Consider the following 22846-nt stretch of genomic DNA (forward strand, 5'->3'; position numbering starts at 1 on the left):
TATTATTGCTGTTAGGAACTCACAACATTCACTATGTTCTTCTCCAGGGAACTCAGGATTATCCTTTAGCATGAAGATTTTTCAGAAGCTGTTGGATTGCTCACAGGTCCTCAATGGCTTTCCTCTTTCAAATAAGGTGAGATAGAGCTGTAAAAGATAAGTAGAACAAACTAAGAAAGGAAAACGAGGAATAAAAGGAGGAAAATCTACACAGCTCTTCAGCAAATGCACAATCAATTCATACATTTCCTTGAAGCAAATGCATTTTTAATGGGCTACCAAGATGAAGATTCCAGTGTAGCGCGTTTGTCAAATGCTGATCTAGAATAGTAAGAGTCATTTGCTTTGCATCCTTATTACCAACAATTAAAACCCAGTTCAGAGTTGCTGAAGCATAATGAAACTGTTCTTAGATAATTCAATTGCTATAACAAGTGAGGGAAAAAAAACAAAACAAACACTGGGTCGTTTTGAATAATGTCTGCAAGTAAAGCCCAGGAAGTGGAAGAAGATCCAGGAATACTTTTGTTTCCAATGAACTTCTCTCAAGGAACAAGAGCACCTATCTATTTCTGCAGTTATCTGTAATACTGCAACAGAGAAGTACTGAAACCAAAAATATGCATACACACATTGCTACTCTTCAGTGGGAAGTATTTTTACACAGCTGAGATTTTTAATATTGTGCCTTTCTTTCATACTTATTTGACAGTATTTTTCTGCAAGCTACCTCTTAATTTTATTTTTTATTCTTACTAGCTATGTACCAGACATCAAGCTACCCTGAGCCTTTTTACAGTGGTTTGGGAAACCCATCATGCTACCTTTTTAATGGAACTCCACAATCAGCATTTAGTACAGAGTGTATTTCCATAGAGCCCAAATTGAGCCTTCATTTTCTTCAGTTGGGTTCCCATGGGCTATCTATCCTTCTCAAATTCTTGGTGTCCTGTCCTGTTACCAGCTCTTCCTATTTCTTTGACATAAGCCTCCTCAAACATTTTGTATGCTTTTTCAGGATTCACATACATAGAATCCACCCTATTAGGACTGCAGTAGAATCCATGTACATACGTGTGCAAAACAAAGATGTACACCTGAGATAGTCCAAGCTCTCTTTACGTTCAGTGGAGAACAGCAGGCAACCTAGAGAATAATTAATATGACTTATCTTAAACATCTGCTTTAGGACAGAATGAATCATTCTCCAGAAAGGTCTACTTCTCTCCCTCCATAAAGTAAGTCTAGACACTTAGCTCAGATTGGATGACTACAGATGAATGCAGATGAATCTCACCCTACGTGAAGGCAGGAAACAAGTCAGACAGACAGACAAGAGCATTCATGGGTGAAGAGCAAAGGGAAGACAACGCAATGGTAGTAGGCGAGGGAAACACTCAATGTTACAGCTCACAGAGAGCCCATTTCAGTTTAACAACAAAACCCTCCAAAACCCAAAGCACCAACTGCCCAACTGATCCAGACAGCTTTGGTGTAAGACTACCACAATTCACTGGCTGAGGTGAAGTCCTCAAAAAGCAGTGCCCATAAATGTTTGCTACCTCTTCCACCTGGTTGTGACTCTCCACTGCACACTGGCAATGACGACTGCTCTTAGTTGCGCACTCTCCCTGATGGATTGTAGCAATGCAATACACCTCTTACAAAAGCCTTTTTCATTAGGAAACCCTGACCTAGAATTACAGCTCCTCAGTGACTCAGGCACTGTAACCTCAAGATCCTTTGGATACCCAGGCCCAGGACTTTGGTCAACAACTCTTCCTCTCTGATAAAATGGGACTCTGCTGCTTATTTGACAGAGAAGTACAGTCAGATGTGGTCTTATAAGCTTTGTAATGATAGAAATCCAACCCAAAGGAGTAAAATACAACTTCTAAGTCGACCCTCAAAATTTTGTTTAACCTCAAACAGTTTATACTCAACTGAGAAGGCTGTGAGGTGACCTCACTGCAGACTAAAGGAAGCCTACAAACAGGAGGGGAGTCAACTCTTTGAAAGGGCAGATAACAGCAGGACAAGGGGAAATGGTTTTAAGTTGAAGGAGGGAAGATTTAGGTTGGATGTCAGGGAGAAGTTCTTTACTATGAGAGTGGTGAGGTGCTGGAACAGCTGCCCAGAGAGGTTGTGGATGCCCCGTCCATCCCTGGAGGTGTTCAAGGCCAGGTTGGATGGGGCCCTGGGCAGCCTGGTCTGGTATTAGATATGGAGGTTGGTGGACCTGCATACAGCAGAGGGGTTGGAGCTTGATGATCCTTGAAATCCCTTCCAATCCAAGCCATTCTATGATTCTGTGATTTACTTTTTTTTTTTTTTTAATTAGGTGAATTTCAAAGTAACAAAAAAAAAAAAAACCCTCTCAAAATACTTAAAACGTTTTGAGCCCAAGTGTTAAAAATGAAATATTTCATTATTTTCAAAATCAGTTCCTCTAGTTCTTTTCCCCCAGTAATTTGGCAATTAAAACATTTCTAAAAATTTCATTCTTAATTTTCGTTACTTCCCTCAACAAATCACCCAACACATATCTCTCGTTATTCAGCATTTTGGTGAATCTGAACATGGATTGCAAAGGACTACCAGAAAATACTTAGCATTTCAGCAAAAATTACGTGGCTTCCAAGTATTTTTAATATGAGCAGAGGTTTTTATTCCAGGCATATCTTGTCACCCATACCAAATCCTGCTTGCATCTATTCCTTCGTGCCACTCTCTAGAGTAAGCCACCCCTAACACTGCGCTTGAAACTCACTTTGGTCAGCAAATGACTTTCTACTAACTTCAATAGGCTGGATGAGGATTCTGATTTCAATTTAAACAAGGCTATGATTGACTGTACAAAGACTCAAGTCATGGAAATAAAAATCCTGCATGCTAAATATGCAGTTATCTTGACACCAGTTTCCAGTTTGTGTTGCAGGCTCCTTCCAGCATGAGGACACCAGAACAAGTCAACAAGAAGCACCTGTATGACATCATGTACTGGCAATCTGTAGCAGCTATCCTTGCACATACACTCATTTCATGGGAAAGACGGCATGAAGCAAGGCAACCAACCCCTAAGGGGAAAAAGGGTGAGAGAGCTGGTATTTACCACAGAGTACATATATATGCACCATGCACACAGCCAGTTATTAGGGAGCAGATGATACACTGCAGATCCATAAGCTAGTTTCATCTGCAGCAACGTGCTTGACCTTACCCTTTAGCAGCTGTTTCTGCAAGAGGCAAGTCGCCTATAAATGTTCCCAGCCATCTTTATGCTTAAGATTTAAAAACAGCATAGCACAAACTTCAGGACATGCACGGAGACACCCTGCTTCTGGAAGCACACTCCTCTCCTGTACAGCTGAGTGCTTATGCTCCAACCAGGACAATCTTTTTGCTACGCAGTTTCTGGCACTTTGCTCCACTTTGTGGAGAAGGGGAATGAGTTCTAGCTCTGAGGGACCATTGAGGAAGGAAGTGGGCTCCATCAGGCAAACATCTCATCCTCTGTTCCAGAACAAACAGCCTTCTTTCACCCTTGTCTACATTTGGAGCAACTATTCTGAAAGTGTGGAAAATACAGACAAGTACAGTGTGATTCTGGTTTGTTGCACCAACAAAATTTCAACCACACTTTGCCATCAAAGTTTCAACAAGGTCAATAAATCATTATCAAATATACAACATATATATGTATACATATATATATATATATATATATGATGGTTGAATCTTATTCATACGGTTCATAACCATATTGCAGATATGATTACTGACCACACTTCTGCTATTAGCAGGATCTGTTGCCAAGGAGCCTGGTTTTCACGGTCCCACAGCATTCTGTTTATTCAAATGTAACAGCATACCCTGCCTTTGAGCCCTAAGAAGAGCAGTGAATTGACCAATTAGAAGTGAAATGGAGATGAACAGACCTCAAATCTAAGAATGAGGAAATACTTTGGGGGAGTATTTAGATAATAAAATTGGACCCCAGGGCAATCAACAAGTAAGAACCACAGTACAAGCAAGCAATTGCAAACTGGCCAAACCAAGAAGCAGAAAGCAGCTCTGTGCAGTACACCACATTTATTCCAACCAAAGGTCATGCTCTCCACCTTGCTTTGAAGAGGAGGCAGTGAGAAATCACCATTTCTCCAGTCCTTTCCTGCAGGCTTTTAATTGTTGTTTCTTACTCTCTTGCCTCAGATAATTTGGTTTTCCTAATTCACAAATCAGCGTAAGCTAATAAAACTGTTTAAGAGACGGCAGCATTGTTCCTGTCTGAGTTGTTCTGTTGTTTGCTATTATCCCACAACTAATCCTTCAACTCAAATAAAACCGTAATTCATTTTCTCCTTTATTCTCCCGTGCATGAAACAGTTGCAGACAAGTTCAGTCCTGCCCTGCTGCAAATGGGAAAGGCGAGGCTGGATCTTTTTGGAGTGTATGCGATTTCAATTGCCCAATGTGCATATCATCTATCATGGGGGGAAGCAACTTCTAAAGGATTTCCAACAGGTCTAGCTGAGTTTATGCACACAGAAAAAATTTTAATGGAAAAGGGAATAAAACCAACTATTGTTCAGATTTCAAGTTAATAAAGGCTTCTCCACATCAGTCATGCCGAACTTTACCCATCTGAGAATCTGCTGACATTTTGTGTAGTGTACAAAGGCTGCTTCTGATGGGGCTGACTCACCTTTACATTAACTGTTCCGCTAATGTAAAAAGCCTTGAATTACAATTCAAACCTATTTGGGGGCTTACAACAAAGCCCTTTCACCTTAACATAAAAGAGGCTCAGTCTGCTTAAGAGCTGGGCATCACTCTAACTTCTGCTTACCACCCATTCCTCGTCCAAAGCTGACAACACGTGGAGCTCAGTTCTCCCCAGCCTGGCCATGTGAGCGAGCACTTCCACGGATTTGCACATCATCTGCAGAGAAACACCCAACTTCACCGCACCTCAAACCCGCTCTGTGCAGGGTGAATAAACCCTGTCTGGCTGCGAGGGAAAAGTAAATCAATGCACAACCTGCAGGTCCCAAAGCAGAAAAGCAATATGCAGCCTGTGGGGCTCAGACAACAAGGCCCTCCAATTTGTAGTAGGGGGAAGAACTTGCATGTTCTCTCCCCCAGCCCTATGAACACATCCACGGGCTGCTCCAGCCTTCTGCACCTTTTCTCCATGTGAGTGCTGTTCCCAGTGCAGGTACTCACTGGTGAAATGCAGTGCTGCAGGGTGGGAGCATCTGTCTGCAAGCAGCAGACCTATGGGGCCGGCATGCAGGGTAAGGCTCTATCTCACATCCTCCAGTGTAGAAGCCAGTACTTAAGGTGATCAGGAATTCTGAGCAACTAGCATAGCTGTAAGTCATACAGAAATCAGTATCCTGAGATTTAACTTAAAAAATGGCAGGTATTTTTCCCAACTCAACCTCAGGTAAAGCAGCATTGATCTCAATCCTACTCATTGGTTATACCTCAGTAATAACTACTTTTCCCAGTAAGACTTGAGGTTAAACTGTGGTTAGCCCTGCACTTAGTTTCTGAGGTTCTCCCATGAGGAGTACAGTATAAAATAGTGAAGCAGCAAGCAGGCAGGTGGGCGACATGCAGTGCCATCCAGGGAAAAGAAACCCAACAAGTCTGGGTTGTTTTGTCTATGGAGAAATTGAAGAAGCAACTTCTTCTTCCAAGAAGAAGAAATTGGAAAAAAAAAAAGCAAATAGTCCGTAACAATTCAGGCTCAGAGCCTGAATGTTGAACAGATACAAGCAATAAACGTAACCACTCAGGACGCTTCTGTTACATGACAAATATTTTTCTTTTGTGAAAGCCATTATGCAAAAAATGCAGCTCAGCCACAAGTACAGACAGTGAACCTCCTGCATGTTGGAGGAACCACAACACACTGCTAACTTGTGGATGAGAATGAGTCCAAGGGCTGTACCTTCATTAAATCCACAGACAGCATCACACAGGTGATGGCCACAGCACTTCCTGCAAACACAGCATAGAAGAGAGGACCCAAAAGCTGTGAGCCCCACAGCTCAGCAGCACCAAAATCACTGGCTGAGGTTCCATCTTTGTGCAGCAACTCAAGAGATAAACCACCTGGGGAAGACAGCTCTGAAGACAGGAGCACTAACAAACCCCAGCAGGCAGGCTGAGCCCTTGGCCAATCCCAGGGGATGCCCACCCTCCCAGCGCTGTGGTGTGGGTGAGTCTGGGCCAGGGCCCTGGGCCAGCAGCAGGATCCAACAGCAATTCAGCCTCCTACTTACACAGAGCTTCCCCGCGGCCTCGAGTAGCAGGTTTGGCCAAGAACAGCCAGAAGAGGGGAAGTTGGGAGCCTGGGGCCGTGCGGACAGACGGGCAGACGCAAGCTCAAACAATGCCATCACGTGAGCATCACTTCCTTAGGATGCCAGCCCAGAACCCACCCTTACCCTTCTCTCCCCGTTTCCAGCACAGATGCATCTTTTGTGCTTCTGACACAGTACTGTAAAACAAAGGCGCTATTGACAAACGTGGTTGGTTTTGTTTTTTTTTTGTAGGATTAAGATGACTACGCTGGCTCACAGCAGAGATTTCAATGATTTCAACACCGAACGCAAAGTAACAGGAACACCGCTTGGCAATAAATCCAGAGATTACCTGTTGAAACATTAATGGCAAACACCTTTTGATGTGGGCTGCTTTATGTGGTGCATAAGCCAGCACTGTAATTATGCATTTCCTTTCTATGAATCTAGTATGTAAACCTGAAGTGTTACTGTTTGTGTGTGTGTGTGTGTGCGTGCACACGTGTGTCTGTGTTACAGGAAATGCTCTCCAGCTGAGTCTGCAATTCAGCAGTGTAGCTGCACGTAGTACGTCTGCAGCGGGACCTCAGCCCTTTCATTCATTGTGCACCAAGCAGAGGGCTCCAGCAATTGCCACACTGAAGACAAATGCCAGCATGAGTCATAGCAGTCGGAGTGCAAACATGTTTGCTGTCGGGTGACTCATAATATCACATCCTGAATTCGCAGACCTTCCTATAAATAATAATTTCTGCTATTGTTGTATTTCTTTGATACAACGCAAGATTAAGCGCGATGCTGAATCTACAGCAGCTTTCCCAACTACGAAGAAAATGTTTTTCTACTCATCCCTTTTGTTCTTGACCACAGGCATCTATCTGCCTGCAGTAAGCTGTCCACGGTGACTGAAGAAGTAGTTGTGTCAATCAGACTTAGCAAAATCCAAACATGGCCCAAAACGTGTAACCAGGAAGAGCTACCTAGAAAAAATAGAGAGAACCAAGGCCAAACCATAGGACCTTTTACCTGTACATCCTTTCTGTATTGGCACTTGGCTGACGCCCTACTTCTGGCATGCCTTAGCACATTCAGCATGCAGACAAGAGGAACGTTATGTTGGTGTGGGATGCAGCCCAGCAAAGTGGCAACACATGGTGCATGGGCAGGGAGGGACTGGCCTGTCACCCTGCCAGATACCACATCCACATAGAGTGAAAGGCAGAGCAAAAGCTTCAGGAGCTCTCTGCCTTGGTACAGCACGCAGCCGTTGTTTCTTCACACCTGGTAACAAAATTAATGCACTGTAATAATTGGCAATGATTACCAATTCAGGAAAGCATCTGCATCAGAAAAGCCATGTAAGTGCCTTTTCAAATAGGGCGGAACTTAATCAGGTATACGGCCAAATTTATTCTGGAGGTTGCTGATAGGAACCTCTGAAATCTCTGCTAGCACGAAAAAAAAACAAACAACTAAGACTTTGTGACGGGTTTTGTGGGGCTTCTCTTACTTGATTTTCAGTTAGGAATTGATTCTCTTTTTACGTGAAAGAGAATTCATACATGTACAAATCTCTTTACATCAAGTCAAGGCAGTCTTGCCTTCCTCTCATTGTTCTGTAGAGTAACCACTCAGAAGTTCATTTCTGATACCTTTCTCAGGCAAAATAAAAGGCCTCTTAGAAAAATCTTATTGCTAAAACAATGGAATTCTCCCGGGAATGACTTCGTTATGGAAATGAAGTGACAGCTTCTTTTATCTAGCCAACCAGCAAGTCTGCATGTATAAAAGGTATTCTGTGCACAAAGTACAGTGAGTGGGAGGACATGAAAATGCTATTTTTAATCCCAATTTCAGTGTTCCTCCCATACAGATCTCCTGGAATAATAACAGCAACAACAATAATGATAATTAATAACGTCAAAAAAGGAGTATCATGTCTTAAAGGTGACTGTCATGTGAGAAAGGAACTCACAGTTAATGTCTTGTAAAATTTGGGGCAAATGCAAAGTTTTTTTTTTCAAATCACTTGATATCGAGCCATGAGTTTTGTGAGATTTACAATTTGCCCCCCCATCTTTCACACAGTTATGGAAGAAAAAAGCAAAAAAAAAAAAAAAAAAAAAAAAAGGCAAATAAGTTATTACTACAAACAACATGTGCTGTACCTCTACTGTTTGCTTTCCTGCAGCAACTGGTGCTTTCAGAAACGCTGCTATTCCTGAAGTTAACAACCGAGCTCTTAACGTTCAGCTAAGCACATGTCACAGTTTTCAACTTAGGAAAGAAAGAAAACCAAAGAAAATCCAGGACCTGGCGATGTTTCCAAATGCGCTGTAAGCAAGGGCAGAATGCATGCTTTGGCTTGAGGAGTGGAAAGCACCCCCAAAAGACCTTTCTTTGCTTCACTGGCTTCTGGATCCATTCCCCAAGTAATTCTAACAGAGCAGTGACAGCAGATTAACATACACAGAGAAAGCAGGAGCCAACCCTTCCTCCCAACCAGGAATATGCTAGCTTCAGTGGCCCTGGTGCACAATTATCTAAAGGCAGAAGTTAGCTCTGATTATTGCAAGATTGTTATTTGGTTGGGCTATCTCCTACCGGTGGTAGTTAGGACAAGCCTTTGCATTTCACACCTAATAAAAATTAAGGAGAGCGAGCAGGCAGTAACAAGAGGCCCAAGATGTGCAAGCACGCCGAGGTGCAACTCAAGACCCACTGGTGCAATCGCACTTGGAGCAGCCCTGCCACTGGAAAGTCCCCATTTCACACAAAATTGGAGCAAATGCAGAAATGACAGGTGCCATCTCTGCTGCTCCTGCAGCAATGTGTCACAGTCTGGCACTGCCTGGCCCACAGAGCTTTCCTCTGGGTCCTCAGTCTGCTTTTTCGGTCATGTAAAACCCTCACTGGAAGCAGGGCTGCATCCAGATGATCTTTAAGGTTCCTTCAAACTAAGCCATTCTAAGACTATGATCATATGATCAGTAGAGCGTGACTCATGCACAAACCATTGCCCCTGGCACCTCCCAGCATGGCAGCTAAGATCTACTCTCAACAGCCACCACTTACGGACTGTTCAGGGCATGCTTGAAGGCACTCCTGCTCTTTGACTCTCCTAGAGGAGAAGATTTCTTTCCATTTTTTCATTTAAATATGGTGGTAACAGAGGAAAAAAAAAATAGGACTGGAAGAAGTGAGCCCATTTTTCATTTCTGTCCATTGCTTGCTGCCAAACGTGCTCTCTGCTGGTCACTCACCCAGCTCAGTGCCAATGCAGTGCTTGGCTGGACACGTCACCAGTACTTAACCCTCAATAAAATTAAACACAATAATACTTAGCGCTCATTGAGACTTTTACATATGAGAAACACTATAAAAAAATTAACTGCACACTCACACTGTAACACCCCTGCAAGGTAAGTGTTATTATTCATGCCTTATGCAGAGGGGAATTCCACTGGAGAAAGGATAATTGACCTGCCCAAAGCTATGCAACACAGGTGCTCCTGTTTCCTGGTCCTCTGCTTATTCCAACAGACCAGTTGCAGCCTTTCCTGAAACTTGTAGCAAGTCAGATTCCTGCCATCCCTTCCACTTTTTTCTGCAGCTGAAGGAAGTGAGGGAGCAGCTCCCTCGTTGCACGTGGGGAATGTGAGTGGTCCCAGAGGGACCAGCGCTGACTGAGCAACAGCATTCCTGCCTCCACCTCCTTTCAGCCAGATAACAGGGCCTGCGGGAACACTACCAGCCCTTTCCACACACACCAACAACATTTTAAGTCTCTATGGATGTCCTATAGTCCTGGAGCAGGGACAACAGGGGGCAAGCGAGCAAGCAGTGGCTCATCTCTGTGGGTCAGGACCCAGCTGACAGCACTCACCGTGGCTGGTCACCGCTTGGCTGGTCCATTCTGCAGCAGGGCCTGCTGCTACATGGGGTGGATCTGAGCGTTTAACCACCTCTGGAAGGTGAAATCCCTTTGCCTTAATTGGTGGGGCTCATGCCTCTGGGCCTGCCACCGCTGCCTCGTCATGGCTTCTTAGGCAACATTTTAAGAACCATCTCACAGCAGCGCTTAAACCAACAGTAGCATTTGATCCCACCTACTCGAACCACTTTCCCTAGGTTGGGAGGAATGCTATAACCAATCACACCCTAGAAGAACTGGTTCCCCAAACTTCAGACAGAAAGGACCAGACCTCCAGGACATGGCAGCCCTCGCTCACTCCACTTGGAGGCAGTGGGCAGAAGTGCCACGTAATGTAACCAGCACAAAGTTGTGGCCGTGGGGGAGAACGTGGCAATGCATGGAAAATGTCATCGGCCAAAAGGCAATTAGCAGCCAGGCTAAATGCAGAAGCAGAAGGGAGTGGTTTCCTAACAAAACAAGCCTTGTTAAAAAATATGAGGAAAAAAAAAAAAAAACCACCCTAAACCTTGCTTTGCTCAGAAAAGCAGCATTCTCGGGAGACTGAAAGCATCTGAAAAAAATACTTCTGGGAAGCCTTCTGTAAAGATTATTCTTTACAGACAGATTTGGCAGCCCTTTCTGCTCTGTCTCCTAATGCTGCTGAGCATAACTATGTTAAGTCAATAAGCAAAGCCACTCAACGTTTTTTTGAGGTTTTCTAGGCCAAGAGAGGAAGCAGTGAGATAGGGAAGTTTTCAGAAGTGGGAGTTGTGCCTGCCTCGCTTCTAATTGTAGTGAAACTGTCAACCTCTGCGTTGTGTTTAAAGACGTTACACTTCAAAATCATTCCCTCTGTGCTTTGAATTGCTATACTTTTAAGCTAACTACTTCTAAAAGTGCTATTTTAAAAAAATGACATCTTCAACCACATTTAACGTTGCGAATAAATCTGAATTTGCAAAGTCTCATTGGGTCCCTGCAAAAGTGCAGATTTTTATCATACTTGACAGCCAATCTCTTGGAAACGATCTGTGCAAAAATTTAGATTATATTATATCGTATCAAGACATTCAAGAGAAAATGTGTTTTTCTTTGTTACAAGCTAAAAATAATGATGTTCTTTTCACCTCAGATTAAAAAAACCGCACTCAAGTGGCAAACAATAGTGAAACCAATTAGTAATCTTACAACCTAGAATCCTACTGACGTTCAGGCATGTATTAATCGTATTTCAGAATGAGCTAAAGGCACGCGTGGCCAAAAAAAAAGTGAACTAGGCTGAGCTGCACCCCTGCACTCAGCCAAAAGAGAAGTGAGTCCAGGCACTACACTGAGAGTGACAGGCGGTCAGTGCCCTTGCAAAGATCCTTGTCCCTGAATCCTACCAGAATGATAACTTCACACATAAGCCAATGTGCCAAATTTCTCTTTACTGCCCAGATCAAGCAATGAGAGTGATACCTGCTGAAATGCAGGGAGCTGAGGGAGCCCAGCTTTCCAAGTCTCCCCCATAGATATTTGAATTTTAGGGTAATTAGGAGGCCATGCTCCTTTCACGCTGTCACGAAATAGAGCATTCACGTTGATTTAGCTTTAATGATTTCAGAATAAGGAGGATGGTTTCAGAAGAGTAAAGGCGGTTAGGTTCAGTGAGACTTGGGCGTATTCACAGCTCATTGCTCAATGTAGTAAAACCAATTCAGACAAAATGTTTACTGCTAAATATCTGGGGAAATGGCAAACAGACATGTAAACAGCTCACAGAGCGTAGGCTGAGAGTGAGCTCCATGTGATCACAAGCTTCAGCAAGGACCTACCTTAAGCTTGTGTGCCCAGCACAAGGAAGCCCCAGCCCCTGCATAAAACTTTCCCCAAACAGAAGATTACACTGTACCTTGTGAGGCTGAAAAACTTTGAAGTGCTGTCCTGAGGTCTGCCAAAGTTCGAGGTGTTCCAAACGCCAGGTTTCAATTGAAGCTGATCTATTTTTCATATCCTTCTCCCAGTCCCTCATTTCTCTAAATCCTCTAAAGGAGGATAGTACTGTGTTTGTACTGGGAAAGAAGCTCCTACCATTTCTTGCCAATGACTGCCCCTCGCAGCACTTGGAGGTTGCATCAGGTGCTTTCCGAGGAAGTACAAGCTCACTCAGTGCTCACTGTATGATGGGCGCTCAGCCGGGCCAGGCTCTGGAGCCATGAATGTGCTCCTATGAGTTACTTCTGCACTGAGGAAGCAAGGTGACATGGTCTCCCTTCTACACTCCTCAACAAAAGCTCCTGGACCTCTAGCTTATGAGCCATCACCACTTCTCCATGCGAGGATATAATTCCTCCCCATCCCTTCCCAGTCCAACAGAAAAAACCCAGCCTCTTAACCACACAATAGTGATGCTGGCAAAATCCTCCCCCTCCAAACCCTTGGCACCAGCTTGTGCAAGAATCACAGAATCAGAGAGTCAAGAGGTGAGGAAACAGAGCTGTGTCACACGGGAACAGCTGAGCTACACTGAACAACAGCCAGCAACAGTTCTGACAAACCAGCCAGAGCCCAGCCCAGCTCGTTTCCCCACAGAGATGCTGCCCTGCAGAACTGAGCAGGGCTGCATCACCCTCTCGAGCACCACAACCATCTGGCAAACATGTTCATCTGATCATTGCCACAGTTCACAAATCCCTTGCAGGCTGGGCACAAGGTAAGCACAAAGTTTTTGCCAGGCCTGCACTTTTTTCTTCCCCGTTTCACGTCATGTGAATCATTTCTGTTTCCCAGCACCAAAGAGTTAATAGAAGAAAGAACTACTGTGGCATGTGCTCCGTGCAAGGGTAAGTGGATTGGCCAGCTATCAAAGCAGATTGTTAAATACTGCACTGAGCTCCCCATTTTTTCCCCTGACTGCAATAAACGTAAGGATTTAATGTGGCTGTAAATGTAAACCTAGACCACATCTGCTGATAAAGCAAAGTCTTTGTAGTTGCACAACTGCCGCTAACAGTATACAAAATACTTAACTTTCATGAATTCTCCTACACTCAAAAGCTGACCTGCAGCCTGCCTGAGGCAGCCAATGTGAACTGCACATTCAGCACAACTGCACCGTAAAGACAGAGGGGAAACGGCGATTGTGCTATAATACAAAATTAGACTTCTAAGAAAGTAAATCATTTGTGCAGCTGTTAGGTCACTGTAGTATTCTGAGCACCACTTCACCACACCAGACCAAAACATTTCAGCATGGCTGTCACTTGGAAGGCAGTGCTAGGTAACACAGTCATGTCATTTGTCTCCTTCATCATGGACATGAGCTGAACTGGTGTCTGTCACCTCCTGCTACTAGACTTTTCATTTAAATTAGCTGAGGCTGTTCTGCTGTTTGAAAAATTCTACAATCCTGCAATCGCATTGGTAGCTCAGAAGAGAGTGTATGATCTCTTGGGAAACTTCAGCCGCAGACTCTGGCCATCAACATTCATGCTACTTCTCAGAAGATAACTGAATTCTGATATAGTATTCTAATTTTAATTTCTTGGCAAGATATTCTCTCCTTACATGCACATGTCAGACACGGATTCTGTTCTAGCAGTGTTCCCTTGGTTAATTATTACCAAACCACTTGAAGGCTTCTCCACCACAAGTCAGGTGTGAGCAGCTAAGACTACCTAACAGGACTCAATCCCTGAATGCTTTCATTCTGAATGGCACAAGCAACCTTTGGTGAGCTACTTCCTTGTTGGTGCACGCTGTGCTCTGCTCTGTACTCCCCCGAGGAAGGTAACTCAGGGCAGCAGCACCTCTCCTAAACCACTAATCTTCTTTTTGAGATTCCTTCCTCTTACAAGACCTACAGGCATAAAATCCACCCCAGGATGTAACAAGCAACTCTTTCTACTGTCTTTAACATTATTATTCCAGAACTATTAATAATAGCAAAATAATTTCATTTGCACTGCTAGCAAATTTAATTTTCATATGTATAATCAACAGAATTATGCATACAAATAGACATTTACTCTTTCATCCTGGGCTTGGAGACAAAAAAAAAAAAGGAAGCATGCTTTATAGTTGGCCCCACTGGCATCTGTAGCTAATCCTGCAGCCTCAGGTTAAGTGGAACTCTGTGCTATCCCAGCCTATTTCTAGCTATCCAATACTTTCCCAGCCTATGACTAGTTTCATTTTAAAAACACCTGTGCTACAATATTCACATCCAGATTTCAAAGACCTAACTGTGTTTCGAGGTGCAAGTTAGATCAGACTCTATTTCACACAAGAGGACCATTCCTCAGGATTCCTACAAGGGGCCATGCATAACAGCAAAAGAGTCTGCAACAAATATGTAAAAAGGAAAGCTGAATCTCTGGGTCGAGAACAAGTGCGATGATTTCGCACCGGAATTGCACACACCCCATCTGCTGGCTTTCTGGAAGACTGAGAACTGGAACAGCAGCAAGTTTACCTCTTTGCTGAAGTTACACACGGAGCAGTGCCTGAGAGCTCAGTGCTGCACAAAGCTATGGGGAACTACAGCCTGTCCCAGGTGAACCACAAAGCAGCCCAGACCAAAAATCCAGTCAGAGCTAATACAGGCCACAGGAGATGAATGTACTCCAGCTGACAAAATTCTGGGTTGCACTGCGCACCTGCTTGTCTAAGACCCTTGACGCAAGCAGGGCTCACAGAACTGACCAGCAACAACCACAGTGTGAATCCAGAGTCTGAGGGGACTGTAAACATTGAAGACTACCATAAACCATCTTAATGAGTAACAGATCTCCTCAGGTCCTTCCCAGACATGCAGACTATCTCTGACAGCTTCACTGAAAGACACGCTGGTTCTGCCACGGGAATTAGCAGAATCCCAGTCTTGTGGGATTATCCTGGATTTCCAATGAGTCTCTTCTGGAAGTGATTGGTGTTAAAGCGCCAGCACTTTGTCACAAAGACTCATAATAGATGTGATTTCTACTAGAGGTTGAATTTACAGAAATTTTATTTGCATACAGGGTTGCGGTTGTTCCAGAAACAGACTCTTCAGTTATCTACGATGTTTGGAGGAACTCACTGTTGAAGAAAGAAAAAAGTATTTTTCTTTCATCGGCTACTGGCCTTCATCACAGGCCAAATTCTGCTCTTCCATCCACTGCCACGTCAGCAGTGTGGCCTGGGGTGAAACTGAGAGCGATACAACAGAATTGCACTGAAAGAAATGAAACTAAATGTTTAATTTTCAAAATGTAAATAGATTGCTCCAAAAGTACTGCCTCCTATTTATTTCCATGGAGACTACAACAGATACAAAGAGTACAGTAACATAAATTTGATAGAGCAAATTCTCAGCTACAAAACGCTACTTTTCAACATAGTCACCACCATTCCCTATGTGTTTTCATCAGCAGTGAACAAGAGCCACACTCGTGACAGTCTGCCATGGCCATCCAGAATGTAGTTTGTCTTTCATGTCACTGTCGCCACTGCTGAAACACACCACCCACCACCTCGCTGTGCTAACATCCACTGTTTGGGCTCCAGAAACATTCAGCTAGCATTGATGAATGTCAATGGGTGCCATTTTTTTGACATGGAGAAATTCAATGACACACCTCTGCTTCATATGCACTTTCATGTCAGATGCCATTTTGTCAGACTGCCCCTCTGCTGCCATCCATCACACAGCAACAGCATGTAACAGAATACTGGTGGGAAGGTTCAATCTCTACTGCCATACCACCAACATCCACCTCTGATATTGTGGGCCAACACAATAAATTAGGAGGCATTACTTTCAGATCAGCTGTTGTAGGTGATATTGCTTTTTAAAAATATTGTCCCTATGCAAAACATTTAAAATTTACCATCTGATTGGAGGCTACTTTTGCTGTTGACCTCTCGTCTCCATTTCCTGAGCCAAATGTTGAGAAGGCGTAGTACGGTTTCAAGCTATACACCAGCCAAAGAGAACAGTGATGTGAAACTGATATTTGTGTTTTGTCAGTACCAGCAAAGGTGTGTCTGCACAGAGCTGTGATAACTGTCAGCACCTCAAAGCAATTTAGATCTCTGGCTGTCTTTGCGCCAGGCAATCTTCAGAGCTGCAGATCTCTGGCTTCTGAGCGTTAATGTCTCAATAACTTCAGCTGTACAAGCTCCCCAAATTAAAACAGCACATTCATCCATTTCTAGGAATCAGCCACAGTTTGGATGACGCATCATTCCAGCGCTCAGTTTCTTCTGGCCACAAATGCATCCTAGAGGTCTTAAAACTCAGCCCTTCCCCAGCTCCAACTGGAGTTGGACCAAGTGTCCAGCACTGGCACCGGACCCAGTGCAGTGCCAGAGCGTTTCAGTAATGAACCCACTAGCATGGGAGATGTTTTTAGAACACTGGGCAGAAGGCACCTCTGCCAACAAGGTTCAGTGAGCTTTCTGCTGGTGACTTGAGCAGACGTATCGAATGTCAGCTGGTATGTTTATCTTCTTTAAACACTGAGCTGCCTTTCAAATAAAATCTAACTGGACAGATTACTGGTTTAATGCTAATGGAAACTGATCAAAAGACCCTAGATTATTTGGCTGCCTTACCTTAAAACCTTTTCCTGCTTTACTTTCCATGCAAAATACATCAAAAGAGTATTCCTATCAATGGAGACCCTGTAAAATAAGAATTTATGGAGAGGAGGAAAACGACACTAAAACTAGGTTGTGTATAAAAACATCAGAAACCCTCCATGCATTTGCACATGGACTACTTTGGAAAATAGGAATTAGAGACTTACTCCATATAAGCACATTTGAAAATATCACTCCTTATCTACAAAAGGCAGGTTTTCCTCAGTTTCCATCATGGTTCCTTTGGCTAGAAACAAAAGGCATTGGCAGGCTAGTGTAAAAAAGGAGCAAGCTGATACTGTCACTTTGGGAGAAGATAAACAGCAGTGGTCAAACCTCCACCAACCAGCTCTCCCTCCACGCCTGTTTGAAGGGACAATGGCTGGCCACCACCTGGACCAAAGCTGTCAGTGCATTTAAATGCAGAAAGGCTTTCATGATTCTCAGGCAGAACAAATATTTCTTTTTGTCTGAACTCTTTTTAGAAAGCATGAATAGCGGCTACATAGCAGAGCATAGATGCCTATTAACAAAGCCAATAACAATTACTGCTATGTCTAAGAATCAACAAAAAAAAACACATACCAATGTATTCCAAAGGCGTTTGCTCACAAAGCAAACTCAATCCACACAAGCCCCAGCAGAGAAACCCGATTGTACGTCATGATTTACAATCTCTCAGCAGGTTGTACTGGGTCCTCCAGATTCCGTGCTTGCCTTTGAAAGCAATTAAGTTTCTAGCACTTCTGGGAGCGACAAAGCTCCATCTACGCAACCTGCACGATGCAGTGGCTGAGCCTGCAGCCTGGTAGCCCACACGACAGCACTAAGAGGAGAGAACTTTCCCTCGACTCGTCTGGGAGCGGAGGTGTGCAAAGGGGCCCCTCTCTGCTTTGCTGCCATTTCATCCAGGCAGCCAGGTGGGGATGGATCTTCAGAACACCTGCAGGGCCCCTCTCAAACAAGAGAAAGAAATCTCTTTCCTCACCAGCGTGCACTTGGGAAACTGTGCAAGCTCAGCCGGTGTGACCTATTCCAATTACTCAGCAAGACTGAGAAGCCTTACTTACATTACAGCATGTCCAAAACCGTGACGAAACTGAGGCCCTGCTGTGCTACACTCTGTGCAAAAACATGAGAAGGCAGAACCTGCTCTATGCCGCTTACATCTTACGCAGAGCAAGCCATACCTGAGGCAAGGCAAGGGCAAGGAGCACGTGTGCAGTGGGAGCTTCATGTAACTGCAGTACAAATGCTGCTTCTGAGTTCTTGTAGTACAGCAGTACAGCCTGATCAAAACTACATCAGTCACAGGCCCCGGCAGCAAAAAGCAGCGCAGTTTCCATCACCACGCTGCTTGCAGATGTAGCACAGTCAGATTCTCTTGTGAGGACAGAGCAAGAATGGGGTGAGGAAGGGCAGGGCACGGGCAATGGCTGTAGCATGGCCCTAAGCAGACACAAGGCACCACCTCCCTGCAGGCAGGCCTGCGAGCTGCCTCTGGCTATCTGCAGCCGAGATGCTGCTGTGACATGGAGGTTCACACACAGCTTGCTCCATGGTGAATGTGAAAAGGCCAGTGCTCTCTCTTTACTTCTGTGCCTCAGACTATGTGTGTTTGGTGGTCGGAGCTGCTGAGTGCTCCAGGTGGGAGCAACCTCAGGAAGCTGCCAGCAGGCCTTTTGATCATTTCACTTTTTGCTCATTGGTCTATCTGCTTCCTCTGCCACACAGCAAGATAGCCGGCTCCTTGAACATGCTCAGTAAAGGTAAGAGACAGATGATTTCAAATATTGACATTTTCAAAATGATTTAAACCTAGTTACGAGAGTTCAGCTGGCTCTGTTTCCTCGCTGACAACATCTGTGGTTTCACAGTGATATTTTTGTGTTTCTCTTGCTCGCCTGTTGCTGTGCAAGGGCTCACAAATACAAATATTCTGCCAAACTTGGCAGAAAATAAATCAGAAAAAAAACACTTCCCCTCTTATCTCCTTTATACGGAGTTGCAGCCATTTTTAATGACCAGAGGTAAGTACTTTTGGAGACAGCACCGTTTTTAAAGAAGCCTGCAGACAAAGTGTCAGATGCTCTCATGTCCTTTAAGCCCTCATTAAAGTGCTCGAGCATCCTTGGACGGAAAGTGCTGAGACTCGGTCACGAACAGTTCATTAGGCACACAGAGATATACCGACGTGTCAAAAATGCTACATTCGCAAAGTGATGAGCTAAAAGACAGGGAAGCACTGGGGAAAAAAAAAGAAAAAAAAAAAAAGGCCAATTATGCAACATTTCATCTTGTTTAATTTTATCATCGCAGTATTTTTTTGCACGGAAAATGGTGCCATTCACTGTGTAGTAGAGCTGGTGCTACTGAATAAACAGTACTCAAGTAATTTGCTTCATTCTTGCTATTAAAAACAGTCCTAAGCCTTTTTAAAATATCTTTACTTCAAACGTGCTTTAAAGACAGAACAAACAATTCCCTCATAGGTTATTTTCTGGCTGCCACCATATTATCTAACTGCCTGACATACTAAAATTAGTGCATGTTCACAACACTCCTGTGAGAAGATTTTTCTCCCCTCCCATCTCTCCCAGACTCCGAGAGATTAGGTTGTGGACAAGGGTCCCTTCCAAACCCGACTCCACCACTCAAAGAGGCTTTCCTCCCACACACGTGCTCGGCACCAGCTGCCCCTCTTCCTGTGATGACTGTCTCCCTTTAGAAGTGCTAGCAGTCTGCTAGAAAAGCATTTTGTAATCCCTTATGGTGAAAATAAGTCAGAGGGGCTCTGGTCTGCAATTTCCTGTCTTTGATGCCACTCCAGCTTTGCCTAAAAGCCCCAGGGAGACATTCACCTCTCCCAAAGAGTCTCAAGAGGTTCTTTTCCAAGGGGAGGGCACTGAGCACATGGGGAGGCTGTGCTGTCACAGACACAAGCAGGACGTTTATCCATACCTGTAGGTCAGAATCACTGTGGGACTGAACCTTTAAATGCAGCAAACAGCACTCTATGAGAGGCACTGGAGTAACTTCAAGCAGTAGAGCAGAAGGCCTCCCATGAACTAATGCTGCAGGTTTAAGATGCAATATCCATTCACAGATACACACTGATAGCACAGAGATAGCAAGACTAAGGGGTAGAAACAGGTGGAGATAGATGTGTTCACACACAGCACCTCTGCCAGCCAGGTAATTGTGGTATTCTCTTGCTGGACACTACTTTTCTACCCCAAAGGTGCTGGAGCAAACAGTTTGAATGCCTCTCATCCACTCCAGTATAAAGTCAGATACCCAGAACAGCCCTAGCAGCAGTTTAAACTAAACTGTGTGATTTCATGGTAAGGTTTTTGTTCTGATTCAGAGGGGCAGCACTTGCATAATTCATTCTGCTGTCTCTGGCTATAGGGCTGTGCCAAGCACTATGGATCACAGCAAACAACTGAGAGTGGGACAGTCATGTATCTTCTCACCAAATAAGACAGGCAACATGAAACACCAGCCTCAGTAATCAGAAACTCCATCCCAATGTACAGAACAGAGATTTCCTTCTGATGTTCCCTTCTGTGGATTCAATCTCACTGCTTCCCTCCTCAGACTTTTTATCCCAATTTCCTTCAGGATCCTTATCTTAATCCCAATCCCATCTAATAATCCAGCCAGACAAGCTCCAAAATGCTGTCCCCACAATTGGTTTTTGCAATCCTAACAGCCCTCATCTCCTTGTTCAGAGAGCCCCATGTACCCACTCATCCAGAACATGCTCTCTTCCTCCTGTTTCACCCTTTCTGGGCAACCAACAGCTTTGCTGAAAACACGAGGGAACAATCAGTTTTCATCCTCTTGCTTCCTATGCTAGGATCATAGCTCTCCTCGGGAGACAGATGAGGCACTTCTGAGTTTATAAACTGACCAATTATGGATTTTTTTCCAGCAAATGAGAAGGACCCTAATGCCAGGGCAACTCCACATCCAAAATTCAAATATCCACCCTCAAATGCAAAGGTGCTACACAGCTACTCAATGAAACAGGTGGACTGTTTTTAAAAAGGGTACAAAAATATGATTTTCTGTGTCTTGTTCTCAAGACAACCGGAATTATTCACACTGAAATATAAAAAGAAAAAAAAAAATCAACGTGAAACAGCTACTAAGTATGGAAAAATGCCACTTCAAAAGGTTATCCTGGAAAATCACTAAATGTTGAGCAATGCTGATTGCAGGCACTTCAACCAGCTTTTCTTACATTACTTGCTATTTCCTACAGTTACTACTGAGGAAGACCCTTACACAAATCCATGATGCAGAGTAAAAATGAAAGAAGATCATAAACTCCAGTGATGTCTGGAAATACCTTGACACAGAGAAATACAGACTGTAATAAAGATGATGCCTAATTATGAGGCAATAGATGGTGAATGCATTGAGTGCAGAGATTTTTTGATTCAGATATACAAGAGGCAGGAAATCCAAATGTCACAGCCACAGCCTATTTACAAAAATTAGGAGGAAGTGTTGATTGGTTTCTATAGACACAAACATTGATATTCACACTAGAATCAAACAATTGTTCTTATGAGTAGAAGCAAGGTCAAACTCTCATCATAGTTAAGCAATCAAAGAAAGACAGCAAGAAAATCCTTTTGACACATGGCCTTCATCATCTAAGAGTCAAATGATTAAACTGCAAGAAAGCAAATAAAATGACTTTAAAACAAACATTTAGGTCTGTCTTCATAAAAACATGTAAGTTTTCAGCAGATGACTCAAATGTGAAAGTTTGTGGTCTTTGCTCTGGTAGCTGGGTAGGCTGTATTCTAAACTACTACGTAAATGAGTCAAATGTTTTTCATTTTCTAGGGTGCGAGTCGCACTCCTGAACCCTCCACAGAAGGGATCATCACTGCTGCTGAGCAAGAAAAGATGAAGGCAATGGGATATTAAGCTATTTTGCCCCACAGGGGACTTACACTCACTTTCATGGTGTGACTTAGCAGTTATAAAAGCACTTTCTCCTCATGTAAGGCTCCTGAACTAGAAACAAAAGGTCTATTTTTTTAATTGTATTAAAAGAGAGGCAGAAATGCAGATTTCCTCATGGATCATTCCAACTTTGTGCTTTGCAGAACATTTCACCATGATAACTATATTACAAAGACGTCTGTGCATTTTGTTATCCCGCTCAGACACAACTCTGGTGTTACTGACTGCTGTATTGAGTTGGACTTTCTGGTTCTCACCTATCTGAATCAAACAAAGAAGCTCTGCAAACAATAAAGCCTCATTTTTTGCATTACGTGGGTCTACTATGTAGTCCAAGCAGAACTTTTTCATCTGCTGGACAGGTAAATTTACAGGGGAAGAGTCAAAATGCATGCAGTGTGGGCCAGGCTTTCCTGGTAACTGTAAGGAAGCAGGCACAACCAAAGAAGCAAGGAAAAAGGAATCTTTCCTCCCACTGGAGGTGAAACGAAATTAAACCAAACTAAGAGTGTTCCAACAAACAGCCTCCTGGTGGCTGGATGTGGCTCTGGGCAGCTTGGTCTAGGGGTTGGTGACCCTGCCCATGGCAGCAAGGTTGAAATTAGATGATCTTTGAGGTCCTTTTCAACCCAGGCCATTCTATGATTCTCTGATCCTCTCATTTCCAAGCCAAACTGCTACAAGGAAGAGCAAAGCAAGTCCAGAGATGCATTTATTTTTTGAAAAAGAGTAGATTTTCAGATCACAAGCCATATATGTGTATAGCCTGACCAGTTTCATGGGGTGTACTGGAGTTAATTCTGATTCACATGGGTTTTGGATACCCTCCCTCATAACTTCTACGCCTTTCTGCATGAGGTACTTCAAAATGTCACTAGCTGAGGCAGGTATGTAATAATATCTCAGTCACCTTGTCATTAGGAGAGAAATCTAGGACAAATGGCTTATGATTGTTATGCATACTATTGCTTCTGGTTTTCTGCATGACATCCAAGCAAGGAAATAGTTAACAAAAAGGACTGTC

The 22846-nt window shown here is 43.7% G+C and overlaps 1 protein-coding gene across 5 annotated transcripts in view; it reads right to left on the minus strand.

Moving 5' to 3' along the window:
• The window catches only part of ATXN1 (ataxin 1), a 204620-nt gene that overhangs the window by 85721 nt on the left and 96053 nt on the right, over window positions 1-22846 (minus strand). For all 5 annotated transcript variants that reach the window (XM_090136900.1, XM_031589391.2, XM_090136899.1 and 2 more), the window contains one exon: window positions 24-147. The gene's annotated coding sequence lies outside the window, so the exon portion shown is untranslated. The remainder of the gene's footprint in view (window positions 1-23; window positions 148-22846) is intronic.

This window comes from Phasianus colchicus, chromosome 3 (assembly GCF_987193195.1).
Source record: "Phasianus colchicus chromosome 3, bPhaCol1.hap1.1, whole genome shotgun sequence".
Lineage (NCBI taxonomy): Eukaryota > Metazoa > Chordata > Aves > Galliformes > Phasianidae > Phasianus > Phasianus colchicus.